Source organism: Cervus elaphus, chromosome X (assembly GCF_910594005.1).
Source record: "Cervus elaphus chromosome X, mCerEla1.1, whole genome shotgun sequence".
In the NCBI taxonomy this organism is placed as follows: domain Eukaryota; kingdom Metazoa; phylum Chordata; class Mammalia; order Artiodactyla; family Cervidae; genus Cervus; species Cervus elaphus.
The window spans coordinates 58,064,963-58,083,045 of record NC_057848.1 but is presented as its reverse complement, the minus strand read 5'-3'; the positions used below and the strand labels follow the sequence as shown (position 1 = coordinate 58,083,045).

The following is an 18,083-nucleotide window of genomic DNA, read 5'->3' as shown; positions in this document are numbered from 1 at the left end:
GTCTTGATTCCTGTCTCCTGTACAGTGTCACGAACCTGCATCCATAGTTCATCAGGCACTCTGTCTATCAGATCTAGTCCCTTCAATCTACTACTCACTTCCACTGTATTCGGTCATACCTGAATGGTCTAGTGGTTTTCCCCACTTTCTTCAATTTCAGTCTGAATTTGGCAATAAGGCGTTCATGATCTGAGCCACAGTTAGCTCCTGATCTTATTTTTGCTGACTGTATAGAGCCTTTCCATCTTTGGCTGCAAAGAATGTAATCAATCTGATTTCGGCATTGACCATCTAGTGAGGTCCATATGTTGAGTCTCCTCTTGTATTGTTGGCGGAGGGTGTTTGCTATGACCAGTGCGTTCTCTTGGCAGAACTCTATTAGCTTTCGCCCTGCTTCAGTCTGTACTCCAAGGCCAAATTTGCCTGTTACTCCAGGTGTTTCTTGACTTCCTACTTTTGCATTCCAGTCCCCTATAATGAAAAGGACGTCTTTTGGGGGTGTTCGTTGTAGAAGGTCTTGTAGATAACCTCACAGAGGTGTGTTTTCAGAGTGTTCATAGTGCCTCCAATGAAAGATATTGCCAAAGAACAAAGTATCACCATGATGACCAATCTTTGGGTGGGGGAGGAGAGGTCGTCCTTTCCATTCATACTGGAACCAAACCAAGATCCAATATTCGGAACCTGCTCAGAACGCTGGTCCCTGTCACGTTACCACTTCTAATTCAGATGGTGCCTAGCCATGCCTTGTTTACCATCAATTAAACACAAATAGCCAATAAACGATCTCTAACAGGAATAGGAATAGAAACGAGTGTTCTCTGAGCCAAACTGAGGAGTATAGCCGAGGGAACAGCTTATCAGGAATTCTCAGAAGCTTTGCTAGAGAAGCATGGTTTTCATCACAGGTTTGTATCTTTTCAGAAAAAGAACCATGAAGCAGAAACATGCAGGGGTACATGCCTTCAAGATCTCAAAAGGGAGAGATTAGCACCTACAGAGTGAATCAGCAGGACCTTGATATCTGGGAAGGAAAACTTGTCTTTAAAGGAATACTAGCATAAGCATCATAGGAGAGGGTAGCATTTATCCCTACCTTCAAAGTGGACATACTATACTTCTGGATAATGAATTCTTTTCTGAATGGCTAAAGCAGATGTACACTGCATGATAAACAGGTCATAAGACAGGCTGTTCTCTTTAGCCTAAAGTTCAAGCTAAATCACATAAAAGCCAGAATGATTTCCCCGTACCTCAATTGTGAAAATTTCCTCCATCAATCACAAAGTTTTCTTGATCCCAAGCAATGGTCTAAAACTCTAATCCTGCATCTAAACTTTGCCCAGCTTTGCACAACAAGTTGTGGGCTATATGCTTCTTGTCTCCTCTACTCTCCTGGGGGTAGAAAGGAGATTCCTTTGATTTTCTACTCTTCTTAGGATATGGAGAGAGCACACTGACCTGAAATTCTAACCCCTTGCAAATCCACAGATGTTTCCTTTACACCCATTTTTGATTCTGTGTTCACCCTAGTGGATTAGAAGGGATTCATACAACTTGAGTAAGCACATACCTTACATACTGACTTTGTTTCTATATCTTAGCTCATGTCTTTTTATGAGTCCATATTCTGTTTATGGGACTCAGCTTCTAGGTATTGGTTCATATTTCCACATACAGACGGTGGTGAATTGTCTGAAAAGAAGGCCACAGCAATTCCTCCTGTCCCTGGATGTGCAGCCCTTTGCTTATATGTTGAAGGCAGAGCTGAGGATTTGCTGATGGAGTTCATGTGCGACATGAGGAGGAGGAGTCAAGGAGAATGACAAGGTGCTTGACCTAAATAATATGAAGAAAAGCTCTTTCATTGATCAAGGGGCAGAAGACAGGAAGAACAGACTTGAGAGGGGGAAAAAAGCAGTCAGTGAGTAAAACCTTCATGAATAGTAAAACTATTGATTTTTCAAAAAGGAAACTGATAAAATCCATAAATCTAAGATTCCCTTCACTGTTCCAATATATATGCAATACATTAAGTAAGAGTTCAACTAAAATCCCAACTCCAAACAGATTAGTTAATTACATAATTTCATTTGGAACAAGAGTCACCTCCTCTTCGGGTTGAGCTATTGTGGGTATCCAGAGAGGTTGGCCTTTAGCACTGTCTCATAAAAACACATGATTTGTGAAAGAAATTGGAGTGTCACTGCCCTAAGTAAACAGTGAATTATGTGCATATATGTGATGATGATGTCAGAGAAAGAAACTTAATGATCTGAGTGGCAATTTGATTTTCTGCTATTGGTAATAGAGTAAAGTCAAATGCCTCTGGTAACATCAGATAACCCTTCGTTTTTATCTTTTCAAAGCTGATGCAGATGACCAGATGATTATTTTCTTTTCGTCTTTTGGTATAGAAAATTAAGAGCTTTCTTGGCATTCAACCTTCCTTACATTTCCTGGTCACGGTGCACTCTTTGAACACGTTGCTTGGGATTATGCTGGCTAGTATTTGGGGCTTTCCCTTTCATGTCGCAGGCAACATCTGCAGCGTAGTTGCCAATAATCTGTCTGAGAGATGCATGAAGAAGCAGGAAAATGTGTTCACAGAACCTCATGCAAGCCAAGGAACTCAGAAAGACAAGTGAGTAGCGGACTCGGCTGGGAGGGTGGGCACCTGGCTGACTCCTCTGCTCCAAGTGCAGCGGGCCTCGCCCTCATACCCCTGGCCCCTGCCCTTCACCCACCACCCGCCTGGGGAAACCGAGGCCACGGCCCTCGTTTCTGATCCCGCCTCCTTATCGCCATTAGCCCCGCCCCTCCCCTAGCCCTCTTCTCCCACCCCTACAGCCCTAGCTCCGCCTCCATATTGTGCCTGCGCACTAGCAACCATCTGCTCTTCAGGGCGGGGCCTACGCAGGCAACAGTTCGGCTCCCGTCCCCGCCCACCCCTGCCTTCGGCCCGCCTCCATGGAAAGCGCTTCCTGTGAGGCTTGGCGTGTCATTGAAGATCAGAATGGTAGTGGGATTTCATGGTGTTTTGTAGTGGGATTTCATGGTGTTTGGCAGTCTAAATGCAAATGCCTCAAGTAAAATCATACCCACTGACCTGAAATAGGGCCAATGGGAAATGGCTTCCAGTTTTATGTGAGACTCATTCTGTAGCAGGAGAGGATAATCAAAGGGATATAAAGTTCAAGCTGCAATTAGAGAAAAATGATGTAATCTGAGCTCTGCATCCTGATGAACCTCTCGGGCAGGAAATGAGACATTGAAGCTTGGTGCCCTCTAGACTGAATGGCAAGAACAAAATTGCTGCCACCTTCAGCCCAAGATCTTTATGAAATGCCAGGAAGAGAAAGGCACCCAGCCTCCCTGAAGATCCACAGGCATATCGGACTGCCAGTCTTACTCTCCTTTCCTGTGGGGGTGGGCAGGGGGTTACTGACCACAGTCCATTTGCTGGGAAAAAATAACTTTTTATTTTTTTAATATTAATTAATTTGGCTGTGCTGGATCTTAGTTGTGGCATGTGGAATCTACTTTCCCAACCAGGGATCGAGCTTGGGCCCCCTGCATTGGGAGCATGGAGTCTCAGCCACTGGACCACTGAGGAAGGCCCTGCTGAAATGTTTAAACCATGGTAAGCTATACACGTAAGACACACAATTTTAGTTAATTGCATGTCTAATTCCAGTTAGAACTGGAAGCTGTATTGATGTGTTTAAAGAATGAACAATGCCAAAAATTTCTACCCACTAGCTAATGTAATTCTGCTATTACAAAGTCTTTAGAAGACCTAGTGGTGTGGTGTAATAAAAGATGTCTCAGGCACAAGGGACCGAGATTGTAATGCAGGCCTCAGCAGGAATTGATTGTGTGCTTGCTGCTTCTAGTTTGGTCCTACTGACTTCTGAACGAATCTTCTATAGAACCATGCCGGTCACCCTACCTCTCCTTGCCCTTGGGAGTATCAGAAGATTTCTCCACAATCCCCAACTATGCATTCACGGCCTTCATGAAGTGGCTAAAAGGATCCCTTCTCATAGGGAGGTATTAGATTACCTGCTATCTTTAGGGCTCCCCAGGTGGCTCGGATGATAAAGAATCTGCCTGTAATGCAGGAGGTCAGGGATCGATCCCTGGGGTGGAGAGATCCCCTGGAGAAGGGAATGGCAAGCCACTCCAGTATTCTTGCCTGGAGAATGCCATGGACAGAGGAGCCTGGCGGGCTACAGGCCATGGGGTCGCACAGAATCGGATGCGACTGAGTGACCAACTTTAAGGGGAATACTTCCCTAGACAAAAGGGCGAGCTTAACAAAGAGGGGGACTTTTAGCATGGCCTGGAGACCCCATCCCCTTGCCACTCGCTCCTGTTCTTAATGCATCAGACTTCAGAGCTTAGAGCTCCGCCCCAGTTCAGGTGACAATGCACGTGACAGAGCTGCAGCTTCCTTGATCATGCTGGTGTTCATTGTGAATAATAAAAACATACAAGTGAGATCTTCTGGAGCAAATGAATTTTATTGGAAGAACACACGTATTTAACAAAATACGAGAAACTTAAGCAACAAATACATTTTAAAGGCACGGAAATGAGATAGCACAGGGAAACTCAGCAGTGTGTTTTTCTTTCTTTCTTTTTTTTGGCCATGCCATGCAGCATGTGGGATCTATTTCCCCCACCAGGGACTGAACCCTCTCCCCGCTATATTGGAACCATGCAGTCTTAACCACTGGACTGCTGGGGAAGTCCCAACAGTATGTCTTTTTATATTCTCTGCAGGGAAAGGTAACCAGTGAACCTTTGCAGGCTCTCACTCATTCTTGCCAGTCTAGTCCCAAACTATAAAAAATGTATTACTGGCTCAACTAGCATAAGATGAAAAGTGTACCAAACCAAGTAGTTAAGGCCAGGAAACTCTGTGACCCAGAAAATAGAAGGCTGTGGGAAGGTCTCAGACAAAAGAGGCCTGCTAGAGAGACCAGTGAGCCTTAGACAGTGCCTTCCATCCTGTGGAATACAAATACAGCACACACACACTTTGACATGCCCCCATGGGTACAATATTTTTAAAGATTTCTTGAGGAAGCACAAAAGCACATATTATACAAAATGAAAACAACCCTAAGTCCAAGCCATTCCCGAAGGGACAATACCCCAAAGTCAATTTCTGGTCAAATGACAACTCGCTGATGTCACAGGCTCACTCCTTGAGCCGAAGTCCTCTGCATGAAGTTGACCACTTCTGTAGAACAGCTGTGACTCTATTAAATTCAAAATCCTATGGACTAAAGGTTAACCTTATACACCACTAATGGAAATACTATGTATACATAGAGAAACCAGGGCAAAACCATAATACAGAAGCTGTAAATGGCATTACCAATTTCCCCAAGGAGAAACATTTTTCCCTCTCAGTTCTAAAATCTAATAACATGTTGGGGGGCGGCAGTCATTTGTGATCATGGAAGGGTCTTTTCTATTATTTTTGAACCCCTTTATTGAGGTATAAGCAATAACTGACATACAAAAAGATGTACACATTTAATGTATAGAATTGAGTGAGTCTGGAGATAAGTATACATCCATAAAGCATCTCTATAATCTATACCATAAACACACCCATCCACTCTGAAGTTTCATTCCACCTTCATAATTTATTATTAGTAGTATTTGGTAATGAAAACATAACAGTAAAGATCTACCCTCTTAGCCTTTTCAGGACACATCAGTTCTGGGGTCTGGAGGAGATGCACAGGTGCTTGGTTCCTGGCTTTAACTACACCTATATCCTGTAGCTCAGTACTCTGACAAACTACTAGAGGAAAATCTACAACAGGCCTTTGAGCACTCTGGAAGGTGCTTTGTCTGACTGATAGGGGAGGATGGGTAAACCAGTGAATCTCCTTAGGATTCACTGAAGTGGGTCCACTGCTGCTCTTTTCCAAAGCTGATAAGAAGTAATATAGTAGGCTTGCACGTGAATAAGGAGAAGCAAAGGAAGCTCAGAAAGCCAACCCAAATCGAAACTGTGAGGTGGCCTGGCTGGTGACATTCAGTAACCCATTTTGGGTGCATGCTGAAGTCAGCATAGTGGACTGGAAGGGCAAATTCAAATCCAGAGGGATGAAGAGAACATTCAAATTGTACAGGAATGCACAGATTTGGCTCATTCTGTCCACTCTATTTGACAGAGCTGCACACTAAAATTCCATAAGTAAAACTCTGCCGGATATGAGTCCTTGCCTCCTCCCAAGTATTCTAGCAGATCCTGTGCACCACAAGACACAGAAATCAGACCTCTGCCAATTGGAGATCAAATCTCTGCTCCTTCAGAGTACATGAGTAAGTGACGGAGAGAGATGAAGTTCAGCTCCCCTTGCCAACAGCCTGCTGACGTCAGCAGAGCAACTTAAACCCTCTCTAAACAAGGTTAGAAGTTTTAAACTTCATCCCCAGTGATCCTATTGATCACAGAGAAGTCGCCCTCAGGGCATATGTATGGGTAAAAAGCTCCTAGAGGATAAGCAGTCACTCATCCTTTTTACTTGTCCTTCAGGTGCTGTTTCCGCAAGTTCCTCTTGAGAAAGTTGTCTGCACAGGTCTGGCTATGGCCAGGAATTTAGAATCAGCAATTGGAGGGACGGTGAAGATACCCAGGGAACCTGGGATCTCACGGGGAGCACATTGTAAGGGACACTCAAATAAGGAAAATTAAATTGCTCATGCTGAAAAGGGACGAAGGCTTCTATCTCACATTTCCTCGAAAAGTGGAGTGTGGTCATTTCTTTGTCTGACTCTGGGAAATCACTTCAGTCGTGTCTGACTCTGTGTGACCCCACAGATGGCAGCCCACCAGGCTCCGCTGTCCCTGGGATTCTCCAGGCAATAGGCTGCCATTTCTGACTCTCTGCAATGTATGCAAATCTTTTCTGTAAGTTAAATAAGCCTCTTGGGAATTTGAAAAACCAAGAGTGTTCCTCACGGACCTGGCGGCAAAAGAATGATCAAGAGCCCATAAAGCTACAGGAAAAAGGCAGAAAATATCTGCAGGAAAAAAAAAAGTGTAAGCAACAGCAGTTCCTTCTCAGAACTCCCTTAGATTATATACTGTGCAACAGTACAGCTGGAAAAAGAGCTCCCCTTCCACAACAGCCATTTGTCACAGGTCTAGGCAACAGAGAGCTAGGAAGAGACAGCAAAGCCTTCACTTGCAGACAAAATCAAAATTCACATGGGAAAATGTCAAATAATCCTGTTCCCATAATAAACGTCTTAGTTTATACGAAAGCTGTAGCTTCTTATAGTATACCCATCAGGGTCCATTGTGATTTTTGTGCCTCAGATATGCTAACCCAAAGGAAGGGCACGAGAATGGAGAAAGGAGACAAGAGATAGAGCCCTGAACCCACAATGCCCACCACAGTCGTCACACCAAAGACCCTTGTCCTCCCCACTGGCACTCTTTCCTTATACTCTCAGAGCCTCCTCCTCATAGTCCTGCTGGGCCCAAATTTCCCGAATCAAGAGAAAGCAAAAGCCTGACATGGGGAAACCATCGGGCCTTTTCCCTCCCTGAATTGAGCTCCCTTTTCCTCTCCCCCACTCCAGTAGCACACCACCACAAACAATGCATAACTGTCCCTCCACTGTTGTACCAACAACTTCTTCCTTGAGAGTGCAGAGAAGGTCCCCCTGAGGCAATGTCTCCCCCACCAACAGCAAAAACCAAATGGAAGAGGAGCCACCACCAGCCAGCCTTTCTGCTAGAAAGGCTTTCTAGCAGATACACGGGTGGGAGAGACAGCGACAGCCTGGGGGTGCAGCCCTCTCCAGCAAGAGGAATACACGGGCTTCATCCTCCAGCTGGGGCACCTGACTCGGGAGGTTCCTGGACATCCAGGCTCATTGGCATATGCCCCAAAGAAGCAAATGGCCCTGGATTCATGGACAGTTCACTGACAAGACCCATCGGACCTCTGTCTTCCAGCCAATGCACAGAGTGTGCTCAGTGGAAGAGTGCAGAAAGTGAATGTGGAAAGTTCCAACCACATTCTGACAAACAGAGTCGGGACTCCTCAGGATTCCCAGTGTGCCCTCGCTCGGCACAATGGCACAGAATTCTGACATCAGGCTACCGCCAACTTCTGCCCCAGACTCAATATTTCCCATGCCCCACATGCTGCCATTGCCAATATGTGCCTTCTTTAGGACGTTAGCAAGGCAACTGAGGTGTGTGAGTGTCAAAGGAAGAAGTGTCTAGTTGGTATATCAGTAGAATACACCAGCAACAAGAGTTCACTTGCATGTGCCTCTTTATGGCCACAGGTAGTCTCAACAGAAGAGTTGAGTGGTCTACTCAACCAAGTGCAGTCAACATCAGTGGGCGCCTCCCAGGAGATCCTCTCAGACCACTGCTCTAGGCCACAGTATAGGAGGGGGAAAGGTCACCTTTCCTGAGCTGTTTTCACAGCCTAAGGCAGTACACAGACTGAAGCAGGAACACAGGAACATTCCTGACAGTGAAGTCCAAAATTCTGAGGAATGCTCTCACATAGGGTAAAGCCTTCATCATGAAAGTCTCACCTTTGCCGGAAAGGAATCCACTCTCATGTCACACTCAGCGATGTGCACTATTATTTTCAGTCCCCTTGCTACAATGATCCCAGGCAGTACCAGGGATTGAGAAATAGGTAGGAGACACTTTTGACCACAGAAAGTCCAATGCACCTTTCACGTTGAGGGCCTATGTCCTCCCATCCAGCTTTCTCCTTGTGCTCTCACAGCAGCTCTACAGAGGGTCACTCTTCCCAGCCCCTTCCCCACCTCTAGGCTTTAGGCACCCCAATGAAGGTCTGTATGTAGCCAGTCATTCCATCTTTCCTGATCAGGGAACTCCTTCCCACTTTGAGCCTCTAATCTCCACAGTACTTCTCCTGAAAAGAACCGACAATCAAAAGTAGCCTGAGAACGACTCATGAAACTCATTTAGCTCAAGATTCAATTGGTACAGCTCCTATAGAAAACAGTATGAAATCTCCTCAAAAAATGAAACAGAAAACTACCATCTAGTCCAGCAATCCCACTTGGGGAATGTATCCAAAGGAATACCTCACACCAAGAATTTCTAGAACATTCACATTCCCACGAGTGAGTAGACATTCACTAGGTACTGTCTCATGAGCCTAAGTGACATGGCTGGCCTGGGAATGAATTCCTGGGAAAGAACCAGCAAGCCAGATTCCATCTCAAATTCAGAAGAGGATTACCTTCTCTTTTCCCGAGAGCCTTGATTTGTGAGACTGTCACCAACTGGAGAGTCACCTCTTTGGAATCCTCAACCTTGTGACTTATTTTGAAGTGCCACTGCACAGCAGATGGACTTCTTAAACCATCCATTTAGGTTTTCTTGACCGCTACCTCAAATGAAGCCAGTGAAGATGACTTTGATGGGCAGTGGGAACAAGAGTGTGCGGAAGGGGAAGAAGGCCTCATGGTTGTTCTTAAGTTTCACAATTGTCTTGACTAGGAAATATGCCAGTTTTGATTATCATCATGTCACCTGGGGAAGGAACATGGGCTTAGGACAGGTTTTGTAAGTATCTCAGCTTCAGGTTTTCACTGAGTAGAAAGCTATCATGACCCCAATCTTTCACAGCTTTAAAGTAATTTCACCAAATACAGGGATGAACAAAATGTATTTTAACATCCCCTTTAAAGAATACACACTTTAGTTTCCAATCACTAAGAAATGGGGATTTTCTTTTAAACTTTGGTGAATGAAATTCAGGTTCTCTGATGCCACCTTCTGGATAAAACCTGTGGTGATAAAGCAACAGAGGAGCCCGACGTTTCTATGAAACTAGAGCTTAGAAGTGTCTTGGAATGCACCTTAGAAGAGTTCATATTTCTATTTAGCGCTTTCCCCCCACCCCAACTGTGAAAACTCTTCCACAGATGTTCAACAAATTAACCACTGCCCACAAAAGGAGAAACTTTACACACACAATGAAAGAGAGGAGGCCTTTTCGCCACTGCCAGTTAACAAGCACGCTCTTGGTCCTGGAACTTGGTGCTGAGCCACATCAGCTTCGGCATAAGGCGCCAGAGATGGGCACAGAAGAAAGTGGCTCAGAGCAAGGAAAGGTGTGAGTTGCTGGGCTACCTCTTGGCATCACAGCAGGATTAAAGAGGCTGGTTTCCAAAGAGAAGCCCCGTAATAGCTGAGGAAATTTGCTGGCCCTGTGAAAGGAAACAAATGTTTGGTTGAAATGGGGGCCTGGACAGGTAGGGAAATGGGCTAAATGAAGCCACAATGATCTGTTCCCATATTCTGTGAATTGTGTGCTAATCCCTTCAGTACCTCCTGTGTGCTGAGCACTTTACAAAAACCATACAAGAGATATCCCTGAGAGCAAGGTGTGAGTCCCATTTGGCAAGTGTGGAAATTGAGGCTCAAAGATGACAGTAAGAAAGAGTCAGACTCAGACACTAAAATTTATTTTTAATGAAACACGAGGCATTGTCTCAGCAACATCTGCAAAGCAAAAATTAAAAATATCACACCCTTCCCCCCCGCTCCCGGACAAACGGTGGAAGGGTAAATATGTAATGAAGTCTTGACCTGCATATTACTTGAATTGTTAGCCTACATCTCCAGGACCCCTGCAAACTAAATGCCCACCCACTTATAGAGGGGATAGACTGGCAGACTATCATTCTCTGCCACTCACTTGGTGTACAGGCCTCATTTTTCTCCTCTTTCCTAAATAGAGCTGGCTTGAAATTACATTCAAATCCATGTTCCCATACATGAAAAAAACAGCACTCCCACAGTCTCTGGATTCCTGAAATTTGTTTTTCACAATCCCATCCAGTCCAACCTGCAACTGCCTGGTATTACAAGTGTTTTCCAAAAGGATAAAAAGACAGATCCGAACTCTGATGTGAACATGGCAAGATCAGGCTTTTTGGAAAGGTGACATTCTAATAAATTCAGTATGTCTGTAATAATGGCACTCACGCTGAACTGGAACAAGATGCCACTGACTAGTTAAAGACATCGATTATAAACATAGTGTCTGAGCAGTGCTCAGGGAGTGATCCTGACATTGTTGCAAGTTCCTATCTTAGAAACCCAGGGAAGATATTTTAACACTATGTTAAAAAAATTTTGCAGCTGACGGGATGGATGCTACCCTCCTCCCAGGATTTGTGGCCCCACAGAACATAAGGTTGCACTTACTCATCTGGCAGGTCTGGACAGCTAATTCCGGGTCCACTCTCTTCTCCTTACAGGCCCATCGGCTGGCCAGTACTCGATTTTGCCATCACCAGGTCCTGAAGGAAACAGTGATTATACAGATCTACAAAGAGACTTGCTTACAGATGGACAGCCTAACACAGGTGCAGGAAAATTAGGTACGTTGGAAACTCGCAACATGAGTGGCTGGGGCAAACTTCCCCTTCCCCTGATCCACAAAACACCAAGGCAGCCAAGGGCCGTCAGCTGTCCTAACACCACACGCGATCCCTCAGAGCCTTACTGTCTCGTTTCACGTGGGAAAGAACAGAAAGACCCTCAATGGTTAAGAAAGGTCACCAAAATGGCCAAGATCAACATTTGAAGCAAGCCCCGGCAACGATATATCCACCCCAAACGCCCTACAATAGAAAGCAGAATCAGCTCCATGGCGGCCGCCACTCACCAGTCAGACTGTCTGGCACCCCCACCCACCCAGCCAAAGGCTCCCGCCCTTCCCTCACTTTAAGCCACAAACACGACAAAGCAGTAAGACCACAATTGGGAAGGAGGCTCTGAGACCCACTTTTAAACAAAGAACATCTTCTTCAAGTTTCATCATGCCATTACAATAATGCCGAACACCAAACCCAGAAGTGTCTGAGAGATCCTCTCCGCCATCCACTCAGGAGCCCGCAGACACATCTGTCAAAGTATCCATGAGGACACATCATCTACCCGAGTCTCCCAATCACACCCCATACGGCCAGATACGAATAAAGTTAGTAAAACTTACACATCTGCGATCTCCGGAAAGGGAGCCGCCATGTTAAATCCTAACCGAGGAAAACGGTCTACGGAAGCCCCCACAGCACAATCCAGTCAGTCAAGAGCTTAGGCACGCGCTAGGGCTTCTTCCACAATGTTTCATGCCCCCGCCTCCCAGCATCGTCATTGGTGGGCCTGTGATGATTGACGGGGAGATTGGCCATTCCTCTCAGGGAGGTCTACTGGTGGGAAACTGTCCATTTGCCAAGGCCCAGCTGACGTCATGAAATCTCTGCTCGTATTCCTATGTCTTTCTTTATCCATGTCCATCCCTCAATGCCTAGCTCTACTTCTTAGGCCCTTGCACATACCTCGTGCTTTGTTTCATGTCATCTTAGACTTTGGAAAGCATGCACATTCAATTTACCCAGGCCTAGATCATTTCTATCCCCCTCCAGGAAGCCTTCCAACTTTTACTACTCCACCCCAATGGTATAGTGGGGCTTTATTGCTGGGTTTAGCTGGACCAATCTTCTGATATTAATTACTGAGCTGTGTGAAGCCTTCTTAAGTAACGTTTTCTTGCTTAAAAAATCTGTGGTTACCCTCACCTCCATCTCCTCTTCATTTCAAGTCTATATGGCTATCTGGGGTGGCACAGTGTGTGTTTAACCATTTTGGAAATGATTGATATGGAAAGTCCTCCCAAAATTTGGGAGAATACATATTCAACTAAATGGATTTCATGGTGATTGGCCAGCCAGTTTGATTGTTTGTTCTTTCACAGAGAGGCTTATAGAGGTTACAGGATCACCCCAGGGCAGGAGCCTCTCTGATCAGGAAAGATGGAATGGCATACAGACCACGGTCCCTCCTTCAGGGGCCTGCTGGTTGCAGGCGGACAGAGGGTGGGAAAGAGCAGTACTGGATGCATCTGCTCATAATGATTAAGGACAAGGGACTGTGGTGTGAAAGATATGAGAAACTTCTTGTATTCAAAGAAGTGTTTTCTTCCCCTTTCACATCCCTGTCCCTGCCTGGGATCAGCAGAGCATGGGGACTGACGATGGCAATGCACATGATTGAGTGAGACATGAGAATAGATTGCCTTCTGGCACAGGTGAGACTTTTATAATGGGGGCTTTATTGTGCTTTACAGAATTCCTCAGACTTTTAGATGTCACTGTTAGAGAAGGTCTTGTGTTCCTGCTTTACTCTGTGCACTGCCTTAGGCTGTGAAAAACAGTTCAGGAAATGTGGCCATTGCCCCTCCTATATTGTGGCCTAGAAGGGTAATCTGAGGGAGTCTCCTGGGAGGTGCCCACTGATGTTGACTACACTTGCTTGAGTAGACACTCAGCTCTCATGTTGAGATTTCCCTGTGCCCGAGGGGTTCCTCAGGATGCGGAGGTCGAAGAAGGGCCTCTGTACTGTCATAACACCTGGAATTTACTCTTTATCTCAGTATTATGACCTACTCCTGTTAAAGAATGACTTATCCATTAAGATGTCAGCTACCTGACTTAGCTATGCAAGTCCAAGTAGGCAGCCAGGAGAGAAACAGGCTGAGATTTGGAGTTGGTGGGGGTGGGTCCTACTTCTCACCTGTCCTCCGCGTACAGGATTGGCAGGTGTTAATTCAATAATTAATCAATTGACACATTTTGTGTTTTGTAGGAGAACAAGGGATTTTGGACCTGGGGAAGACTTGAGAGGAGTCTGTGTCATTTCTTCCATGCACTGAGGGCTTTTTATGGGCCGGGCTGTATGTGTCTCCCTCAGAACTGTTGCTGTGGGGATAAACATGGTGCTGAAAGGGGATCTCTGTGAAGCACTGGCTATCCCGGCACTCAGCAGCAGGGTCTCACTGCACAGGCACATGCATGTAGCCTCCCCATGACTCCTGCACCATGTGTGCACTGTTAGAACTCTGTTATTTTGGTGGAGATCAAGGGTCTCTTAAATCTGTAAGACTCAGTGTTCCCCTCCCAACCCCACCACCACACACACACACTCAGAGCAGGGGTTCCCTGCCTCCTTCTACCCTCCTTTTTCCTTAAATGTGGTGTCAACTTGCAGATGAATGACTGGGTGACAGGAAGCCTATAGGAAAAGGGGATGAGTAGGGGCCTGCCCATTCTGGGCTCCTTTTCTGCTTTTTGTTCTGGTTCTTTTCCCCACCCCAGGTATGCCAAGACTAGAAAGGCATGGAGCACCTTTCTGCCAAGAGTTTGGGAGTGACTGGTGGTCATCTCCTGACATTCGGGATGGTTCTCCAGGTACTGAGGGATTCTGTTGAATCCTGCTACAAGGGTGGATCAGACTGGAGAGGCTGTGAGGATCCTGGAAGGCACTAGGGCACAAGTCTCCTCCAGACAAAAGCAAATGCAGGCTAGTCTGTGCCTTGCTTCCTGTGGTGGTTTCCTCTCAGCCTTCCTCTTCCCTCCCCATTCTTTTTTTTTTTCCCTGTCTCTATATCCCTCCAGTGATCTATCTATCCATCTATCTGTATCCCCGGGACACAGGCTAGGGACACAGGCTACAACTGCATCCTGGTCTCCAGCCACGGTGGCACAGACATGAAGGTCAGGTTCCTGCTATGTGTGGTCTGAGTTTGTCTGCTGATTTAGACAAGTGATCTGGGTCAACTTTGGGCAGCCAATACTCTTCCAGATGTAGATCTACTCTGGGTGAATGACGCAAGTCCCAGAAGATGACTCACCACAATTTCTATACCCTGGCCCAGCCCTATGTTTGTGGCAGCATGGAGCTCATCAAATGAGGAGAACAAGGAGGGTGGCAACTGTGACACTTACCATCCACATGTAGGCTGAACTTCACAGGTTAAGGGCACAGTCTTCAGCCAGAATCCCATCAGTTCAGAAACCAGGCACGTGTCTGGGTTTACCAGGGACACTCTCACACTGACCAGCTGATAGACAGGCCAAGGTCTTGATCAGGCAATATATATAAGTTAATTACAGAAGGGCAGTGAACATTCAATATCACTTTCATTCAAATGTTATTCGGTCTGCCCTCAAATATTGTTGAAACACATTCAAACAAAAAAAATTAATACACAACTTTTCCCTATAAGATGTATTATGATGGTTTGAAAACCTCACATTCAGAATGCAGGAAAACAGGTACTTTCATTCCATTCGTGGGTAGATTAAGTTTTGGAGACAGCTTTTGCAGGAGGTGTGCATATCTTATACAAAGTTGAGAAAGTGAATGACTTTGTGTGTGTGTCTGTGTGTGTCTGTGTGTGTTCCCGTGCACACGTGCAGGGGCGCACGTGCATGCTGATGGGGACACTCAAGGCCTGGGCAGAGTGAGGAGCATTCAGGACTTTGGCAGGTAGGCTAGTAGGGTGGGTCACAGGCCCACTCCTGATCCCAGGAAGAGATGCCAGGTGGTGGGGTCATTCCAACCATCCAAAAGGGAAGTACCAGAAGGATGGCCCAGGCAGGCAGATCCCCGAGGATATCTGCAGGCTGCTCTCAGCCAGGTGGTGAGGGCTCAGGCTAGAGCCCGGCTCAGGCAGGCAGGGTAGAGGTCTGGCCCCGGGGCCCTTGGAGGGCTCCACTAGGGGCTGCCTATCGCTTGGGGCCTCCCTGAGCAGCTGCTGGATCTCAAGATGCGTCTGTCAGTTGGATTCAAGCACTCTTGGGGGAAGCCAGGGAGGTGGTCATTCTTCTCCTCCAGGTGGTCCAGACAAGCACTGACCTGGTGCAACATGCAGTTGATGGCGGTGTATACTGCTTGTCCAGCGATGCTGTCATCCTGGCCTTCGACACCCACATCCACATCCCTGTTCCACGCAGCAGCAGACAAGCCGGGCTCTTGCACCTACAAGACCCTCATGATATTGGAGTGAGGCCAGAATGGGTGTTCGGTCACCCTTTTTCTCCTGACCCTCTGTTTTGATCTGTTCTGCACACTGACACCCAAATGCTAGATTTGAAAAGCAAATTGGATCTGAATGGAGTTTACCACAACCAACCCATGTCTCCCTGCTATGGGCCACTCATCTTTTCCCCTTTATCTTTTGTACTTGATATCATTAACTCTCTTCTCCCATGAGGCCAAAATAGCGGTCTTCACTGAGAAGGCCATATTCTTTCACATTCCGGCTCCTGTGCACTTGCTCCTCCTTAATCCTTTCAACTGCCTCCTCTCTTGCCCATGTTCCACGTCAGCTCTCCTCAATACACATCTCAGCCTGGTGCAAGTTTTTTTCACAGACGGGCCTGATACAGTCAACCAAATCTTCAGTACATTTTTCCCAATTTCTCTTATCAGGGCACCACCCTCGTTGTGTCTTCTGGTTAAACCAATTAGCGGACAAGGGAGTTTATCTCATTCTCATGAGGAATATCGAATATCACGGGGTCTCACCTAATGAAAAGTACTATTTCAGTGTCCCCTTATGTGCTATTGAATCTTCATATGTATTGCGCTGTATATTGAGCTATATTATACCAGGAGAAAATGAGCGACTAAGCTGATGAATTGGAAACTGGTGCTACAAGTTTTAAGAACAAGAGACACAGATTAAGACGTGTAAAAGTTAATCAGTCAACAAAGACATTAGCATAGATATAAGTAATAATTGTGGAACAAAACAACTGGCAAACTGCTCAACACGTTGTAAGATGTGGATTATGTTACATGAATGGTAAGTGGAAAAAGAATCAGAGAAAGTAGATGAGTGTTGGCAGAGCTAGCATGGGAAAGTCTCCAGAAAGGAGGTTGTATTTGACCGGAGACCTGCCTGGTGATAAGGTAACAGTCCTAGTTAGTGTGTGTTAGTCACTGGTCTAAATGCTTGTCATGAACTCACCAAGGGTCATGGCAGCCTGATGACAGAGTTCTTATTAGGATCCTCACTCTACTGATTAGGAAACTGAGGCACAAAACAATGAAGGATATTCAGCTGGTAGGAGGAATAATTGTGGTATGAATCCCAAGAGCATACCTCAATCCCATGTACTGTACACAGTAGGTAAGAAGATATGATTTTCTTCAGACAGACCATGAATGTGGAATGAGGTATCAATGAGACAAGAATGAAAGGCAGGCCTTTCCTGGTGGTCCAGTGGGTAAAACTCAGTGCTGTCACTGCTGTGGGCCCAGGATCGGTCCCCTGGTCAGAAAACTAAGAACCCATAAACTGTGCAGTTAGACAAGAGAAAAGTGAAAAAGAATGAATGTTGGCCACAGATCGAGGAGACACTGGTGATCTGAAAGATAGGACCTGTGTGGTAGTGGTCATTGTATGCCAGGGATTGAGAGGGTCCAGCATGTACCCATCTGCTGATGCCAGTCAGAGCAACAAGCCTAGGAACACATGGGAAAGACTTGGCAGATCCTGGGGCAGGATTCACATCAATGGCCCCAGTCTTATCTGTCTTCCCTCCCCATGTGGATTCATCATCCGTTACTGATTACTGGACAAGGCCTGCAAGAGCTCTCCTGCCCTCTGGATCCTTGTCAGAGGCTCACCTGACAACCCCAGTTCTAGAAGAGCTCACCTGTAAGCTTTCTCTGGGCTTGCAAAGGAGCAGCTAATCTAGTGGAAAAGAAACTCCTCTGAGCCAATATCTGGCTGTTTGTTTCTGGTATCTTAGTTTCCTCACTCATAGTTTGGAACTAATTTTCATGTATTTGATTTTCCTGTTTCTTCCGAATTCTATTTCAGGACTATGAAGCCAAGTCTAACAGCTGCAGCTGGATGTGATGTTCCAGATTTAACAGTCAGAGTTATTCAAGGAAACAGAACCAATAAGAGACATTTTATATCTATCTATCTATCTGTTTATCTATATCTATCTATCTATCTGTATATTGGCTGTTCGTTTAGTCACTAAGTCATGTCCGACTCTTGTGACCCCACGGACTGTAGACCGCCAGGCTCCTCTGCCCGTGGGATTTCCAGGCAGGAATACTGGAGTGGGTTGCCATGTCCTTCTCCAGGGGATCTTCCTGACCAAGGAATCAGGCCTCGGTCTCCTGCATTGCAGGCAGATTCTTTACGAACTGAGCTATGAAGGAAGCCCATATA

The 18,083-nt window shown here is 45.9% G+C and overlaps 1 long non-coding RNA gene and 1 pseudogene across 2 annotated transcripts; both read right to left on the bottom strand.

Moving 5' to 3' along the window:
* Positions 1 to 4,514: 4,514 nt before the first annotated feature.
* On the bottom strand, positions 4,515 to 12,166 carry LOC122690851. Of its 2 annotated transcripts, XR_006340124.1 has the most exons (4): positions 12,045 to 12,166; positions 11,252 to 11,346; positions 10,012 to 10,248; positions 4,515 to 9,568 (listed from the first exon to the last, which is right to left on the bottom strand). It is a non-coding gene; the product is annotated as an uncharacterized LOC122690851 (long non-coding RNA). The 2 variants fall into 2 exon arrangements; XR_006340123.1 differs by having other exon boundaries at positions 4,515 to 10,248.
* Positions 12,167 to 15,440: 3,274 nt separating this feature from the next.
* Positions 15,441 to 16,050, bottom strand: LOC122690320 (annotated as a pseudogene).
* Between the last annotated feature and the right edge of the window lie 2,033 nt (positions 16,051 to 18,083).